The 19,018-nt window shown below is 34.9% G+C and overlaps 1 protein-coding gene across 1 annotated transcript in view; it reads right to left on the bottom strand.

The window, feature by feature from the left end:
* The window catches only part of LOC132743374 (uncharacterized), a 48,812-nt gene extending 31,995 nt beyond the window's left edge, over positions 1-16,817 (bottom strand). The window contains exon 1 of the mRNA XM_060731893.1: positions 16,671-16,817. The gene's annotated coding sequence lies outside the window, so the exon portion shown is untranslated. The remainder of the gene's footprint in view (positions 1-16,670) is intronic.
* Positions 16,818-19,018: the final 2,201 nt, after the last annotated feature.

The following is a 19,018-nucleotide window of genomic DNA, read 5'->3' as shown; positions in this document are numbered from 1 at the left end:
TAACATTCACGCAATCTTTGTATTTTTTATGAATTTGATTGAACTACGTAGAGTTAGCAAAGAGAAAATGTTCATAGAAGTTCTTTATTTGAAAATGTAAATATTAGGCATGTTAAATGTTGACTGGTCATTTTCTATTCCAACACACAAGAGAAAAATGATTTGGGTAACGGCCACGCAAACTTTTATTGTTGATAACTCTCACGCAATATTTTATGTCCAAGCAATATCTATGCAGGCTATAGCCTAGATATTGATTTTAATAAAATCATGATCGATGTATTTAGCCTTAAACGTTCATAGAATTTTAAATAATACAGTCTAACTTGTCCATGCGACCACGTGTATTAAGCGACTTTTGTCTTAAACGACCACTTTAAATTCCCCCCGATCATTTTCTCTCTATATCTTTAATGTATTAAGCGACTTTTGCTCAACGCGACCAGCGACCGCTAATTAGTCACCTAATTGACATCTTTTCATTAAACGACCACTTTTACCTGTCAAGTAATTGTGTTTTTAGAGAACGCCACCTCGTTATGTCACAAGTGTCAGCAATCAAAACACAACACTAAACGTGTGAAAAACTCTATTTCCCATACCGTTTTAGCGTATGCAAATGAAGTTAAGTATACGCATGATTCAATAATATCGGATAAACAATGCAACGCTCCGCCCATACTGAGATGGTGTATACGCTTCGCTTGTTGACATTTAGACTGCATTGAATTGACCTTGAACTTGATCAGCCATTAAATTAATCGTAACAAATAGATGTAGTTTGTTTATTTCAAATGAAAACAAGAGCTGTCAGTAGGACAGCAACGCTCGACTATTCTTAGTGCTTGATAGTAAAAGAGCATTGATAATGTAAAATTTTCAGAGTTAATAACAAAAGGACAAATTTTTTCTTTAAATCCATGTTAAAGTTATAGGCCTTGGACAGAGTCCTATTATGTTCTCAAAGTATAAAATATCAACTTGTTTCAATAGAATATGAAAATATCTGAGGTGGAATGCAAACCTAAAAGTAAATTCTAAGTTGAAAAAGGGGCATAATTCTGTCAAATTGCTTGATACAGTTACCTCCTCCTGTCAACAGGTTGGGGTCATGATGGTGAACATGTGTGCAAAGTTTCAAAGCCATATGTCAATGGACTTTGAAAATATTTGAGGTATTACAAAAACTTAAAACATAAATTCTAAGTCGAAAAAGGGGCATAATTCTGTCAAAATGCTGGATACAGTTACCTCCTCCTGTCTACAGGTTGGGGTCATAATGGTGAACATGTGTGCAAAGTTTCAAAGCCATATGTCAATGGACTTTGAAAATATTTGAGATATTACAAAAACTTTAACATAAATTCTAAGTCAAAAAGGGGCATAATTCTGTCAATATTGTAGGCAGAGTTATCCAACTTTTCAATCTGATGTACCTTGTTACTATAAATAAGTATTGTAAGTTTCAATTGAATATCTCAAGCAATAATTGAGATATTTGACTTTACAAAAAACTTTAACCAAAATTTCTAAGTTAAAAAGGGGCATAATTCTGTCAATAATGTAGGTAGAGTTATCCAACTTGTCAATCTGATGTACCTAGTTACTATAAATAAGTATTGTAAGTTTCAATTGAATATCTCAAGCAATAATTGAGATATTTGACTTTACAAAAAACTTTAACCAACGCAGACGCCGACGCGGACGCTGACGCCGACGCCGACGCCGGGGCGACTACAATAGCTCTCATATTCTTCGAATAGTCGAGCTAAAAATGCACAACAGAAAACATCTTCACTAATAGGGTTTTCGTGTTGGAGACAAGGAAAAACAACGGAGAAGTTAAAAAATTCTGGAAAAAATGTCAAACATGTACGTAATGGATCAAAACTGATTTTGTCAATAAATATCAGAACGTTATTTTTACATTTGCATCCGTTTAGATTATCGGAGCGTACTTATTATTCAACATTTATATAAAAATGGAGTTGAAAAACAATCCCATCGATTAAAAAAGATGTCATTTATAAATTTTGACTTTTATATCATGCTGACCGTCTTAAGAGACCGTTTCATTAAGCGACCGTTTTTGGTGTTTCCCTTGCCCGGTCGCTTGATACACGTTTGACTGTATTTAAAATACCGCCAAAAGGTCCTTGATAGAATTAAGCGCCTATGGGTAGCAGAATACATATATTAAATGAAGTTTCGATATAGAGATATAGATGAATTAATCGCAGAAATTAAAATAAAAGTCTCAAATATAAGAAGGAGGTCGATTTCAGTTTAAGCACAATTACAGTTGTCATTTTTCATAGTTTGCAGATATGGACGGTTGCAGCTCGGATATTGTTTGTGGATAATGTTGGAAAACATTTCGTTCACGGACAGGTCTTAATGACCACTTAAACTGGCTACTCGGCACAGGACCTTGTAAACGTTGTGGCAAATCGAACTGTCACAGGTATGGCATTTTACTGTTAATATTAAGATTTTAAAGACATTCAAATCATTTTATCACTTAGTCTCTTATGTAACCAATTATTTTTAAAATTAGTGTCTGTATTTAATATAATTATGTTGTTTTTTTTTTTATTCTAAAGCAAAAACAAAAAAAAAAAAACAAAAAACAAAAACAACAACAAGAGGGCCATGATGGCCCTGAGTCGCTCATCAGAAACAACTGCTTTTCAGTGTTGGATTGTCAATATATTCTAATATTAAATTTGAGCATAGAATATGTTTAAACAATAATTTGAGGAAATGCCATGACCTGGGGCATTTAAGCTTTAGCTTAAACGGGACCAATCAAATTAATATGAGCAAACTTGATAAAAGACTACCAAAGAATGCTACAGACAAAGTTTGTTGATCATCAATCAATTAGTTCTCTACAAATAGACATTTAACGGCATTTCTATTTTTAGCTTTAGTGGCCCCTAAAAGGGGCTAATCAGATTAATATAAGAGTACCCAAGAATGCTACAGACAAAGTTTGGTGATCATCCATCAATTGGTTCTGAAGTAGAAGATATTTTTAGCTATAGCAGCCCCTAAAAGGGGCCAATCAAATTAATGTGAGCAAACTTGATAAAAGATTACCTAAAAATGCTACAGACAAAGTTTGGTGATCATCAATTCATTAGTTCTATAGGAGAAGCTATTAAAACATATTTCTATTTTTAATTTTAGTGGCCCCTAAAAAGGGCTTATCAAATTCATATGAGCAAACTTGATAAAAGGCTACCCAAGAATGCTACCGACAAAGTTTGGTGATCATCCATCAATTAGTTCTGTAGAAGAAGATGTTTAAAGGTTTTTCTATTTTCAGCCCTAGAGACGCCTAAAAGGGGCCAATCAAATTAATATGAGCAAACTTGATAAAAGACTTCCCAAGAATGCTACGGACAAAGTTTGGAGATCATCCATCAATTAGTTCTGTAGAAGAAGATGTTTTAAGGTTTTTCTATTTTTAGCTCTGCTGACCCCTAAAAGGGGCCAATTGGAATGACATGTGCAAATTCAAGTATGACTGTCACAAGGATGCTACAGACCAAATTTGAAGTAAATCTGCTTTAAGTAGTTTCAGAAATGAAGACGATTGTTGACGCATGACGACGGACGATCGACGCCGGAGCATCCCCCTTTGATACTAATAGCTCACCCTGAGCCTCCGGCTCTGGTGAGCTAAAAAACAAGATTGCATTTGAGAAAAATGCTATGCCACCGCATTAATACAACACTAAATAGTAGTGTAGGAACATATTTTTTTTTGTTTCTATACAATTGAAGATTGTCATAATGCATAGATCCCTGACCTATCTAATTCTTATTATCAGATTAGTGATTAAATCTATTGTTAATCAAGTAAAAGATCAGAGCAGGAATATATCAATGCACTTGAGTCTAGTGAATTTGGTGGTGAAGGTAATATTTCACACAGCCTAAATTTCATGACTACATCAAAGGACAACACAGTAAGACACTTTGTCAAAATCTAGGTAAGCTGATATCAAAGTCCACTTTACATCTTAATCTGTGCACATGGTTCAAATTTCATAGCTGTAGATCAAAGCACAAGAAAGTAGGTCACATTATCAAAATCTAGGTCACCTGATATCAAAGTTCAATTTTACAACTAAAACTATTCACATGGTCAAAATTTCATTGCTGTACATCAAAGGACAAGAAAGTAGGTCACTGTCCCCTTGGTCAAGGAAAATTTTGACCCAAGGGTTTAATTCAAAACAATCTTGATACAGGTCCACCAAACAACATTTCAAGTCAAATATCTAAGCTGAAGTTTTCTCAAATTCAGAAAACATTTGTTTTATTTTCTGTTTTTACTATGTGTACATAATGAGAATCATGCCCCCGGGCAGGGCCAGTTTTGACACCAGATTTGAATAACTTTGGTAGAGGACCTATAGATGATATTATATAGCAAACATGAAAGCTCTATGCCTTGTACCTTCAGACAAAAATATTTTTTATTTTTTTTACTAGATGTACATAATGTAAATCAATGACCCCCGGGGCAGAACCAATTTTGACCCCAGGGCTAAAATTTGAACAATCTTGGTAGAGGTTCACTTCGCAAAGTCTCATGCCATATATTTAAACTCTAGCCTTTGTCAATTCCGAAAAGAAGATTTTTCAAATTTTTACTATATACATATAAGGAAAACCTATCGCCCCTGGGGCAGGGCAATTTTGGCATTAGGGATAAAATTTAAACAACTTTGGTAGAGGACCCATAGATGATATAATAAACCAAATATCAAAGCTCAGTAAGCCTTGAACCTTCAGACAAGAAAATTTTTTAATCTTTTTACTCTATGTTCATAGTGAAAATCAATGACCCCTAGGGGTGGGGCCAATTTTGACCCCAGGGCTATAATTTGAACAATCTTGCTAGAGCTTCACTACACAATGTTTCATGCAAAATATCTTACCTCTAGCATTTGTCAATTACTAGAAGATTTTTTTAAAAGTTTTACTGTAAGTTTTTACTATATACATATAAGGATAACCAATGACCCCCGGGGCGGGGTCGATTTTGACCCCAGGGCTATAATTTGAACAATCTGGGTAGAGGTCTACCAGACAATGCCTTATGCAAAATATCTAAGCTCTAGGCCTTTTGGGTCCTTATAAGAAGGTATTTTAAGTTTTAACTATATGTACATATAGAGAAAATCAATGACCCCTGGGGCGGGACCGATTTTGACCCCAGGGCTATAATTTGAACAATTTTGGTAAGGGTCTACCAGACAATGCCTTATGCAAAATATCTAAGCTCTAGCCTTTTTGGGTCTTTACAAGAAGGTATTTTAAGTTTTTACTATATGTACATACAGTGAAAATCAATGACCCCCGGGGCGGGGCCAATTTTGACCCCAAGGCTATAATTTGAACAATCTTGGTAAGGGTCTACCAGACAATGCCTTATGCAAAATATCTAAGCTCTAGCCTTTTTAGGTCTTTACAAGAAGGTATTTTAAGTTTTTACTATATGTACATACAGTGAAAATTAATGACCCCTGGGGCGGGGCCGATTTTGACCCCAGGGCTATAATTTGAACAATCTGGGTAGAGGTCTACCAGACAATGCCTTATGCAAAATATCTAAGCTCTAGGCCTTTTGGGTCTTTACAAGAAGGTATTTTTAGTTTTTACTATATGTACATATAGTGAAAATCAATGACCCCTGGGGCGGGGCCGATTTTGACCCCAGGGCTATTATTTGAACAATCTTGGTAGAGGTCTACAAGACAATGCCTTATGCAAAATATCTAAGCTCTAGGCCTTTTGGGTCTTTACAAGAAGATTTTTTAAATTTATTCTTATAATTCCTTTTGGTTGCCATGGCAACCAGATTTCTGCATGGAATGAAATTCTTTGAACAACTTTGGAAGCCCTTCATTCAAGGATCAATCCTGCCAAGTTTGGTTTAAATTGGACTAGTGGTTTTTCACAAGAAGATTTTTTAAGTTCACTATATAATCTATATAACACACACACACACAAACAAACACACACACAGGTGAATCGCTATATGCCACCGCATCGCAGATGCTGCGGTGGCATAAAAACCCTAAAGCATATTAGAATGGGTCTTTTTTTTTACAAACTAGGTAATAAAATCTAGAGGACTTATGTTTGAATGTTATTTTAATACTAACAGTAAAACCCGTAACGTTTCCGATTTGCTGAGCTATAAAATGTTTTACCACAAAAGTTATAAGGTCCTGTGCCGATGTGGTCATTCCGTGAATGAAATGTTTCCCACATTTATCACAATCAATATCCGAGCTGGACACTTTCATATCTGCAAAATATGAAAAATGTCAACTGTAATTATACTAAAAAAAAGAAATACAAAACCTCCTTCTATAAATATTTGATAATTTTGTATTAAAACGCGACCTAATTGAATGATTTGGGTTTGGTAGGCCTTACGCGAAGTTATTGATGTCCTTGGCAATTTGTGATTTTACAGGTCATGCCTTTTTGAAATTTATTTATCGTATTATTGTAACCTATAAGCAGATGAAGTGTTGTTCGGCCCATATCAAGAACGTCCCAAGACGATTCGTCAATCTAGCTGTATTTATATCTTAGTGATAGTAAAATTAAGCGTGAATTAGTTTGAAAAAATCATTATATTCATTGCATTATCGACACAAATATTGATTAAACTGTTCTTTAATGTTAAATTTTAAGCTTAATTGCCGTGAATTTATAGGTAATAATAAATCTATTTTTATATTCTAGATCCTGGTCCTGGCTGAAATTGAGAGTATTGCAGCTGTAGCTTGTATACCATACATTTAACATGAAAAGGACTGTCAGGTTTGTTGAATTGAAATTCTAATATTTAATATATATATATTTCTTTACAAAGTATTAATATTGCAACTACTGGACATTTATCTTGTCTTAATAATACATGTATATTATTTTCAGAATACTTGTGTAACATTATTAATATAAAATTTACATATTTGTTGTTTTCAGGATGCTGCATACAATGGTCTTAGCTAGAGCCCTTAGGAATATGCTGCAAGTAACTGAAGGGGAGCAGTTTTTCTTACCAATCATAGGTGAGACTTCTAAATAGCTTCTTTTAAAAAAAGTTTTTGTTGTTTTATGTACATAATTTGCTGTCAATATGAAACTTCAGCTGTATCTTAATTTCTATGCTGTTTTATTATGTAAATCTTAGAGATAATCATTTTAAGATAAAACATACCACTAAGTTGATTAATCATATATATATTTAACCCTTTCGCTGCCAGAGGGTTATTGTTTTATTGTTCACTTATTTGCCAGAGGATTTTCTAAGAAATTACTATATTAATAATTAATATAATTATTATTATTTGTTATTAGTATTATAATAATTATATATGTTTCCAAATCTGTTAGTATAATAATAATTATTGTCGATCGTATAATTTTCTTTATATTTGTTATTATTTTTTTATTATTATTATTAATTTATTATTATTACTATCAATATTATAGAAACGGCTAAAGCCGTCCATATGGCAAATACGCCGAAAATAACAGGGACGGCTTAAGCCTATCCAGGACCTATTGGCGGTATTTTAAATATTATTCAAAATTATTTGAAAGTCTGAGGCTAAATGCATCAATCATGATTTGTTAAATCAATATCTAGGCTTTAACCTGCATAGATATTGCTTGCACATAAAATATTGCGTGAGAGTTATCAACAATAAAAGTTTGCGTGGCCGTTACCCAAATCATTTTTCTCTTGTGTGTTGGAATAGAAAATGACCTGTCAACATTTAACATGCCTAATATTTACATTTTCAAATTAAGAACTTCTATGAACATTTTCTCTTTGCTTACTCTACGTAGTTTAATCAAATTCATAAAAAATACAAAGATTGCGTGAATGTTACCCGAAAAATACTTGTCAACATTGAAAATTCATGTTGAATTTTTGAGTGTTTGTAAAAGCTATGAGCACAGGGGTGGAAAATAAGGTATAGGCGGCAACAATTCTTTATTCCGCGTAGGCTGCAACAGGTCTCGTATGTAAGTAAAAGGGATATAATAAAGAATTACCTGAAAAACACATGTGAACCGAAGTTTTTAGGCCGCCATATTGTCTGTACGCGTAACCGTAAAAGTCACGTGATTCCCTACCATGAAATTTGAGCAAAGAATATGTTTATACAATAATTTGAAGAAATGCCATGACCTGGGGCATTTAAGCTTTAGCTTAAACATGGCCGATCAAATTAATATGAGCAAACTTGATAAAAGACTACCTAAGAATGCTACAAAGTTTGGTGATCATCTATCAATTATTTCAGTAAGAAATGACGTTCAAAGGTTTTTCTATTTTTAGCTTAAGTAGCCAGCCCCTAGAAGGGGCTTATCAAATTAATATGAGCAAACTTGATAAAAAAGTACCCAAGATTGCTACAGACAAAGTTTGGTGATCATCCATCAATTAGTTCTGTAGTAGATGTTTAAAGGTTTTTCTATTTTTAGCTTTAGCGGCCCCTTAAAGGGGCCAATCAAATTTATATGAGCCAACTTGATAACAGACTACCCAAGAATGCTATAGACAAAGTTTGGTGATCATCCATCAATTAGTGCTGAAGATTTGTTTGTTTGTTTTATTTTACGCCTTTTTCCAACAGTATTTCAGTCATATAGGCAGGTAGTTTCCTAACCATCGTTCCTGGAGAGTTTCACCAGTACTACTAGACTACCTTCCTCCGCGCTAAACTACCAAAGCATCTCCCGGGAATCGAACCCACGCCAGAGAGGTAACTGGATTACAAGTCATCGACTCTAACCCCTCGACCACAGAGGCGGTAAAGTGCTGAAGAAATAAACGTTTAAAGTTATTTTTATTTTTAGCTCAAGAGACCCCTAAAAGGGGCCAATCAAATTAATATGAGCAAACTTGATAAAAGACTACCTAAAAATGCTACAGACAAAGTTTGGTGTTCATCTATCAATTAGTTCTGTAGAAATAAACATTTAAAGTTATTTTTATTTTTAGCTCAAGAGACCCCTAAAAGGGGCCAATCATATTTATATGAGCAAAGTTTCAGCAAACTTGATAAAAGACTACCGAAATGTTGCTACAAAGTTTGGTGATCATCCATCCATTAGTTCTGTAAAAGAAAATGTTAAAAAGTTTTTCTATTTTTAGCCCAAGAGACCCCTAAAAGGGGCCAATCAAATAAATATGAGCAAACTTGATAAAAGACTACCCAAGAATGGCAATGCTACAGACAAAGTTTGGTGATCATCCATCAATTAGTTCTGTAGTAGAAGATGTTTAAATGTTGTTTTTTTTATGTTTAGCTCTGTTGACCCCTAAAAGAGGCCAATTGAAATGACATAAGCAAATTCAAATGTGACTGTCACAAGGATGCTACAGACCAAATTTGAAGTAAATCTGCCCAGCAGTTTCAGAGAAGAAGACGATTGTTGACGCATGACGACGGACGCTGGAGCATCCCCCTTTGATACTTAGATAATAGCTCACCCTCAACCTTTGGTTGCGACGAGCTAATAAAAACAACAAAATTTCACAATTTAATACTTTTCCTTATGAAATATGTTTTATACATGTGGTTGATACAAGTTGATAAATAAACTGTATAAACTTAGATCAATGATACTCAAAATATGCCGACCCTTGAATATTTGGGTTTGATGATTGATCCTTAAAAAATTTTGACCCTTGAGTTTCAGAGTCTACCAAACACCCTGTGATTTGTTATGTGCACAAGAACTGGTAAACCTGTGGAACTGGTGAAACCAATCAAATAAAATCAAGCGGTATTCTTATTACAAAGTAATAGTTAGATTTCAAGTTGAATAAAAGCAAGTACTTTGGTCTAATTTGTATGCAGACAGCGAATGTTGAATACTTGTGCAGGAACCGGTCAAACAACAGTTACTGTACGTATTTTAATGTGTAACTGTATATGGAAATTTTTGATGAGAAAACATAAAACAAAAGAAAAAGAAAAAAGAAAGAAAAGAAGAAACCTGTCAATCATTTTACTCACAGTCATAAGTCAAACCTAGACTTTTTATTTTTCACTGACATATTGTATGCTAGTACCACGAGTGTAACTTTATTGCATTCATGAATTCATAACACATTAATTAAAAGTTTGAAATATCTATAAAAACAAGAACCGGTTGAACCGGGTGATGCTCCCCGAGAAGGTTCTGGACACAGGAAAGTATAAAAAAAATGAACAAAGGGCAAAAAACTCCAAAATTAGGCAAAGCGGAGTTATGTTTTTTTGCACTGCACTTCTATTCAATGAGATCTATCTATCTATAAAGTTTCCTGATGATATCAAAGTTATGTCCCGGGTAAAATTCAAAGTGTACTAGAAATGTGTCCATAGGACACGGGTGCCCCCACCGCGCCACTGTTCTGTCAATCTTTTTACTAAGTCAAGGGAAATAACTCTACAAATACTTGATAAATCTACAAGCGAAACCCCAGGTGCAAATCTAAATATGCTGAGCAACCTGCCCATAAGGTTTAATGACTATGTCAAATCCTTTTTGAGTAGCTTGCGACACAAGTTGAAAATTGCAAAAAATTTCTAAAGTAAGGACAATAACTCTAAAAAAACTAAATAAATCCAGACAAAAATACCTGGTGCACAACTGCACATGCTGATCAATATTCCTGTAAAGTTACATGACTCTAGGTCAAATACATTTTGAGTTACATGCGACACAAGTTGAAAATTGCAAAATTTTACTAAATCAAGAGCAATAACTCTGAAAATACTAAAAATATCCAGACGAAAATACCCAGGTGCATAAAATTACACATGCTGAGGAACATTCCTGTAAAGTTTCATGACTCTAGGTCAAATACTTTTTGAGTTACATGCGACACAAGTTGAAAATTGCAAAATTTTACTAAATCAAGGGCAATAACTCTAAAAATACTAAAAATATCCAGACGAAAATACCCAGGTGCACAACTACACATGCTGATCAACATTCCTGTAAAGTTTCATGACTCTAGGTCAAATACTTTTTGAGTTACGTGCGACACAACAGTGAACGGACGGACAGACGGACGGACAGACGGACAAGGGTAAATCTAATGCCCGCAACTATTGTGGGGGCACAAAAAATGAACAAAGGGCAATAACTCCAAAATTAGACCAGGCTTTGTTTAGGTTCTTTAAGCATTGCAGTTTTATCCAATTATATCTAGCTACCTACAAAGTTTCATGTTGATATCTCTAATAATTTTAAAGTTATGTCACGGACTAAAGTAAAAAAGTAAAAATAAACAAAGGGCAATTACTTCAAAATAAGGCAAGGCAGAGTAATGCTTCTTAAGCACTGCACTTCCACCCAATGAGACCTATCTATCTACAAAGTTTCATGTTGATATCTCTTATAATTTTAGAGTAATGTCCCGGACAAAGTTCAAAGTGTCAAAATGAACAAAGGACAATAACTCCAAAAGTAGGCAAGACAGTGTTACAGTTCTTGTGCACTGCAAACTTACTCAATGAGATCTATCTACCTACAAAGTTTCATGTTGATATCTCGTATACATTTAGAGTTAGGTCCCAGAAAAAGTTCAAAGTGTAGAAATAAACAAAGGGGGATAATTCAAAAATTAGGCAAGGCAGAGTTAAGGTTCTTGTTCACTGCACACCTACTCAATGAGATCTATCTACCTACAAAGTTTCATGTTGATACCTCTTATACTTTTAGAGTTATGTCCCGGACAAATTTCAAAGTGTAAAAATAAACAAAGGGGAATAATTCAAAAATTAGGCAAGGCAGAGTAACGGTTCTTGTGCACTGCACACCTACTCAATGAGATCTATCTACCTACAAAGTTTCATGTTGATACCTCTTACACTTTTAGAGTTATGTCCCGGACAAGAAAAGGGGACGGACGGACGGAAAGACGGACGGACAAGGCGGCGACAATATGCTCCCCCGAAATTTTTCGTGGAGCATAAAAATCTATTAAATTATCCAAAACATCCCGTAAGGTGCCACAGAATAAAAATAGCCTTCTATACGGGAAACAACATACCGTTAAAATATAGACTATAATCTACAGTGTTGCCTCCATTGGTTAGAAAACAAGAGCTGTAGGTAGGACAGCAATGCTCGACTATTCTTAGTGCTTGATTATGAGTAAAAAAAGCCTTGATTAAAAGGTAAAATTTTCTCAGTAAAGAAAAAGGCAAAATTTTTCTTTAAATCCATATTACAGTTATAGGCATTGGAGAGAGTCCTATTATGCTCTCAAAGAAGAGTATAAAATTTCAACATGTTTCAAAGCCTTATGTCAATGAACTTTGAAAATATTTGAGCTATTACAAAAACTTTAACTAAATTCTAAGTCGAAAAAAGGGCATAATTCCGTCAAAATGCTTGATAGAGTTACCTCCTCCTGTCTACAGGTTGGGGTCATGATGGTGAACAAGTGTGCAAAGTTTCAAAGCCAATGTCAATGGACTTTGAAAATATTTGAGGTATTACAAAAACTTTAACATAAGTGGTTACGTCGACGCCGACGCTTGGGTGACTACAATAGCTCTACTTATTCTTATCGAATAGTCGAGCTAAAAGGAAAGATAATGTACTATTGTACTAAAAAACAACAAGCAATTATCATAGTATTGCAAGCAATCCATAAGTCCCCTACCAGTTAGAACCCCAGCCCCATTGGCCATTCAATTATACCACTAGATTGATAAACCTTGTCATATTATTATGATGTTGGAGTTTGAAGTAATGAAGAGGTTGGAGTAAAAGATATAAATTTCTCGAAAAAAATCAAAGGGGGACATAATTCTGGAAATAGTCTTGCTAGAGTATTGAACCTTCTTACAAATGTTGAGTGATAATAACAAACATATATATATGAAGTTTGAAGTAGATACATTAAGAAACAAGAGCTGTCTGTAGGACAGCAACGTTAGACTATTCTTAGTGCTTGATAGTAAAAAAAATGCTTGATACAGTTACCTCCTCCTGTCTACAACTTGGGGTCATGATGGTGAACAAGTGTGCAAAGTTTCAAAGCCATATGTCAATGAACTTTGAAAATATTTGAGGTATTACAAAAACTTTAACATAAATTCTAAGTCGAAAAAGGGGCATAATTCTGTCAAAATGCTTGATAGAGTTACCTCCTCCTGTCTACAACTTTGGGTCATGATGGTGAACAAGTGTGCAAAGTTTCAAAGCCATATGTGAATGGACTTGGAAAATATTTAAGGTATTACAAAAACTTTAACATAAATTCTAAGTCAAACAAGAGCGATCAGTAATCACATGTGTCGCCTCATGATGGCCAATTTCATGTTGGGACAAATTTTGTGACAGACAGACGGACAGTGCACAACTAGACTTGGTACTGATCATTCCTGTAAAGTTTGAATAAAATTGCACCAGTAGTTTATGAGGAGTAGTCCGGACAAGCTTTTGCGTATCTGGCAACACACAGCAACAAACACCTTTTTATCAAGGGGCCATAACTCAGCCAAAAATCATTCAACCGGAAAACCCGTGCAATACGCGCAAGGACTTGAGCTACAGATCAATCCTGTAAAGTTTCATTGAAATTGCATAAGTGGTATAAGAGAAGTAGTCCGGACAAACTTTAAAAATAAAAATTATTAAAGGGCCATAACTCTGACAAAAATCACTGAACTGGAAAATGCTGACAATATGCACAACTAGACTTGGTACTGATCATTCCTGTAAAGTTTGGATGAAATTGCACCAGTAGTTTATGAGGAGTAGTCCGGACAAGCTTTTGTGTATCTGGCAACGACAGAAAAAAACACCTTTTTGTCAAAGGGCCATAACTCTGCCAAAAATCATTCAACCGGAAAACCCGTGCAATATGCGCAAGGACTTTAGCTACAGATCAATCCTGTAAAGTTTCATTGAAATTGCATTAGTGGTATAAGAGAGGTAGTCCGGACAAACTTTAAAATTAAAAATTATTAAAGGGCCATAACTCTGACAAAAATCACTGAACTGGAAAATGCTGACAATATGCACAACTAGACTTGGTACTGATCATTCCTGTAAAGTTTGGATGAAATTGCACCAGTAGTTTATGAGCAGTAGTCCGGACAAGTTTTGTGACGGACGGACAGACGGACAGACAGACAGACAGACAGACGACGGAGAAGTGATCCCTATATGTCGCCACTACTCCGTAGAGGCGACACAAAAAGGGGCATAATTCTGTCAAAATGCTTGATAGAGTTACCTCCTCCTGTCTACAGGTTGGGGTCATGATGGTGAACAAGTGTGCAAAGTTTCAAAGCCATATGTCAATGGACTTTGAAAATATTTGAACTATTACAAAAACTTTAACATAAATTCTAAGTCAAAAAAGGGGCATAATTCTGTCAAAATGCTTGATAGTTACCTCCTCCTGTCTACAGGTTGGGGTCATGATGGTGAACAAGTGTGCAAAGTTTCAAAGCCATATGTCAATGGACTTTGAAAATATTTGAACTATTACAAAAACTTTAACATAAGTGGTTACGCCGACGCCGATGCTCGGGTGACTGCAATAGCTCTACTTATTGTTATCGAATAGTCGAGCTAAAAATGTGCCGCAGGTTTCCTATTTTCTGTCACTTTCGCTTTTATTTAAAGATGCTGATAAAAAAAAGGCAACAACCAAGGTTCCAGCTATATTTATTGACTATTATGAATGATTATTGGCGACTTTTGAAGTCGTCAAGGTGGGAAACTTGTCTTAATTTGTCTTAATGGAGCTATCCTTTGCACATGTGCAACAGTATCATGTGAAATCCCCAATGCGAAAAACACCCCTGCTTGTAAAAGGTGATAATAAGAATGATTATATCTAATGTTTACTTTAGACTGAAGAAATTCTGTGGAACGTTTCCTTCAATTATAGTGTTCTGGAAAAAAACTCACCTTCAATTTTTAAGAGCTGCAGTAAACGAAAATAACTGCAATATTGGATACTACTAGCAGTAGCCAACAGGTACTGCTTTGATACCAGTACTTCTTCACTTTTATAAAAAGGATTAACTTCAGACTTTACATTTTGGTTTCTATTCTAAATACTTTGTATGTGCCAACGTATCGACAGCTTGGTGCGAAAGGGTTGTAACTCCTTTATTTAATAGGAGTTACTGCGAATTCACTTATATTCGTGGGCATGAAATTTCGTGGTTTTATCAAAACGGGCATTTTCGTGGGTTCTTAAATTCGTGGATTTTCAATTTCTTGTAAAAAAATAAAATAAATAACCTAATGCAAAGTAATCTTACACTTAATCGCCGCGCATTTTACTTACCGCATGTACATATCTTTACGTATCACACAGCGCTTGTCAATAAATTTAATCCTTGCCTCTGGGCATTCATTACACAAAAATCGGCGGAAAAGCGCCGATGCATGTTTGTAATATATAGAATAGAGACATGGCAAGAAGTATTTGTTGGGATAAAATTTCGTCGGATCTTAAATTCGTGGATTGACCTACCCACGAAAACCACGAAAATTCGTGCCCCACGAATAATAATGATTTTACAGTATAATCCTTTCACACCAAGCCCTCCACTAACAAAGTTTCGCTATATGTATATGCAGTACTTCGATACAGCTGAAGTCAGTGCGTGAGCATGCACTTTGCCATGTCTTGTTCAGTTACCGTTCACGTTTTCTACGTGGTTTCTACAAAGGGCCATGTGTCCGACTGCTGCTACACTTAGTGTACATGGCTTTCACAACTAATATATCAGTCAAACAAATTAAACAACACCTATAAACTACATGAAGTTGTTTTCCATATTAATATTTTGCATTTTCAACTGATAGTCAAACAAATATCTCAATATTCTTTCCCATTTAATATATTGTTTACATGTGATGACAGCTAGTTAGCAGGCGAATGCTGTGTTAGATTGCTTCCGCTCCAGTCCTTTAATTATTTACCATCAAAACTCATAATATGTTTACCATAGATAGAAAATAAATTGTATAAGGTTATTGAAAAAAATGTCACTTTATCGAAAATCAAATTAATAAATACAAAGTCTTTAGAAAAAGTCCCTTCTTTGAGTTCGTTTAAAAGGGGAACAATTTGGCGGAATTTTAGACAGGGGAAACATGAGTTATCATTCGTGGCTAGGGAATATGGCCAACTGAAATCATGCAAGCAAGTTTGTAAGTGCCCTCGGTATATAATAATATGAATTTAATATTCCAAAATTTCAACGTAAAATCAATTATAGCCTCAATATCATAATCCATATGATTCTTTTTCCATATTCACTAGGATACCATACTGCAAGTAAACCAGTTTTATTCGGTCATTTTTTTTATTTTTCGTAACGTATATCGTGAAGCATCCCCCACGCTCTTAACCAGAATATATATAAAGTTCAATTCGTTTTTTTTCTAATTTATTATATACAAATGAACCCCTGAAATACACAGAAGGGATCGCCTTATTTTTGATCGCGGAATCGGGTGACAATCTGAATATTCGATTTTGTTAATTCTAAGAAATTCATAAAATCAGCACAAAATATATTCTTCTGCATGTTGCCATAGTTTTACCTACAAAATGTCCGTGTAATTGAAGAACATCTTACCGTAAAAGCGGTTTTTCCAAAATACAATCCCATCGCTAGTTTTTGGCGCGCACGTGCTGCTACGTTTCTTGCGTTCTGCAAATAAAGGGAAATAACTGTACTGTACTAGGGTACATAAAATACGAAACTGCCCAGTTCCCTGATTTTTTTCTGATGATAAATTCTTTTCAAATACTATGTCATGAAATACTGTTCTTGTCTGGAACTAAAAGTGTATCTTTCTGTCCAGTAGATCTACAGTATGCATTCATTACAATAAATAGCCAATTAACACAGACGATTTTAGTGACGTCATATCTATAGATGTACTGTCAAATTCAAGAATTACGTTTGTGTGCACTATATGCACTTTTAGTAAAAAAATAGAGTTAAGAATCATATGCTTACATGTACTTATGAATTGTCAACAAGCGTGATGAAAGTGCAAGCAGGCATTGTGTATTTTTTTACCTCAATATCATTCCATGTGTTCTGCATTATCAGTGATTGATGTATACTTGTTGTTTATCATTTGATATTGTAACAGGGTAATAATAATAATAATAATAATTCTATTTGAAACACACATGTGAAAGACCCTGATTAAATTTATACAAACTTAAATTTTTTGATAAATGTTAATCTGTAAACTGGTTTCTTTATTCTGTATAATTTTGCATAAAATGATTAACGTAATTCCTGCATCAATTTCCCAGCAAATGCAAAAGTTTAGGACTTTTTCTATAAACATACAAATTAAAAATAAAAACCTCACACACAGAGAGCTTTAAAACTTTTGCATTTAGTTCTAGTTCTGGGTTGTCGACCATATTTTTTTTTTCATTGGGGCACTTCCAAAGTACTTTAAGCGTAAAGCGCAGCCGCTAAAGCATATGACGTCACATCAAAATATATGCATCTCTTCCACCAGTGCTTTAATTGTGCCGTGCTTCTACAAAGTCGGAAGTTGAAACCCCTGTCGTGACAGAAGTTTAATATTAAAAATAAGTAATGAAACTTTACGAAATCTAGCCGTAGTCCTACTTAATAATTTATCCCATCTGTTTCATTAATGCGCTTACTTGAAGCGTATGATAAATGCAGCGTTAACGTATATATGACGTCACTTACGCATCGCTTAAGCGGCGCGTGTTTCAAAGGTGTTGTAAACACTGCCATGACACATGTATACAGATGAATTTATATTATATATTTATATTGCTCCAGACAATGATTTTTTTCTCACAATAATTCTACGCATACTATGATCAAATATATGAAAAAAAACAGCTTCAATACTAAATCTACATTGCTATGATCAAATGTATGGAAAAAAAACAGCTTCAATACTAAATCTACATTGCAAGCCTATGAGTGACATGCATATTATGTAGGCTATATAGGCACAGTACATCTTGAACACAATGGATTCAGTCCAGCATTGCCATTTTTCAAACAAATCCGTTTTTCAAACATTATTCTGACGGCAAAAATTTTACTTGGAGGGAGTGGAAGTGAGTCAAGAATTGCCTGTCCATCTAGACAGAGATTTATCTTTCATATTTCCCCATGCTTTAATAGATAGGACAGCATACGCAGTTGCAGATAAAAAAATGTAAGGCTTTCTGCTATAGTTTTCATATAGACTTACATGGCTACAGGCAAAATGAACTTATTCAAACTTTAATAGATCTTACAAGATCTTCGACCCTCAATTCATTTTGAAGTTTAAATAAATTCTACGAAATAGTTTTCATTCTGCCTGTATGAAACTGTATGTATGTAGTCTATGCTTAATGAGGGTCCATCCGCCCGTAAGGGCACAGAATGCAGCTTACACTGTCGTGTACGGACCCCAGACGTCTCACCAGTCATGCCCTTTTTAAAGTTAATTTCAAAGCACAAAGTGGTAATAAATTTACCTCCTTGCAATTTTCACGGAGTATTAGCTTAAGATATGAATTTTGAGCCAAAAGTAAGTCACTATACGGCGGTCAATGAGAACCTAAATGTACAGTAACCTGAGAGAATATGAAAGTGTAGCCCTTACAAGGACTGTTGGTGCCAGCAAAAGGAGTGCCGTTCAAGCCGTCTAACCGTGCTAGGGGCTTACGCACCCTAGCACACCATCCTCGTCGACCCGAAGCCTACTTTGTAGGTCCACTCCCCTCGGCTTTAGTCAGGACATCGGCAGCTGGTCCGCAGCACAAGTTCCGATCTTTTTCCGATGTCATGTGTCTTCTCAACGTCGTACACGTTCCAAGGGGAAGAGAGAAGAAAACCAGTAGGAAAATATGTAGCGAACGCCTATATATGACTGACTGCAAAAAAAATCAAAATAAACAAACAAAAACTTCATGCCGTCTATT

The sequence above is a fragment of the Ruditapes philippinarum genome, unplaced genomic scaffold, assembly GCF_026571515.1.
Source record: "Ruditapes philippinarum isolate M1 unplaced genomic scaffold, ASM2657151v2 ctg2717_1_1_1_1, whole genome shotgun sequence".
Taxonomy (NCBI): Eukaryota; Metazoa; Mollusca; class Bivalvia; order Venerida; family Veneridae; genus Ruditapes; species Ruditapes philippinarum.
This window is presented reverse-complemented; position numbering and strand designations above follow the sequence as displayed.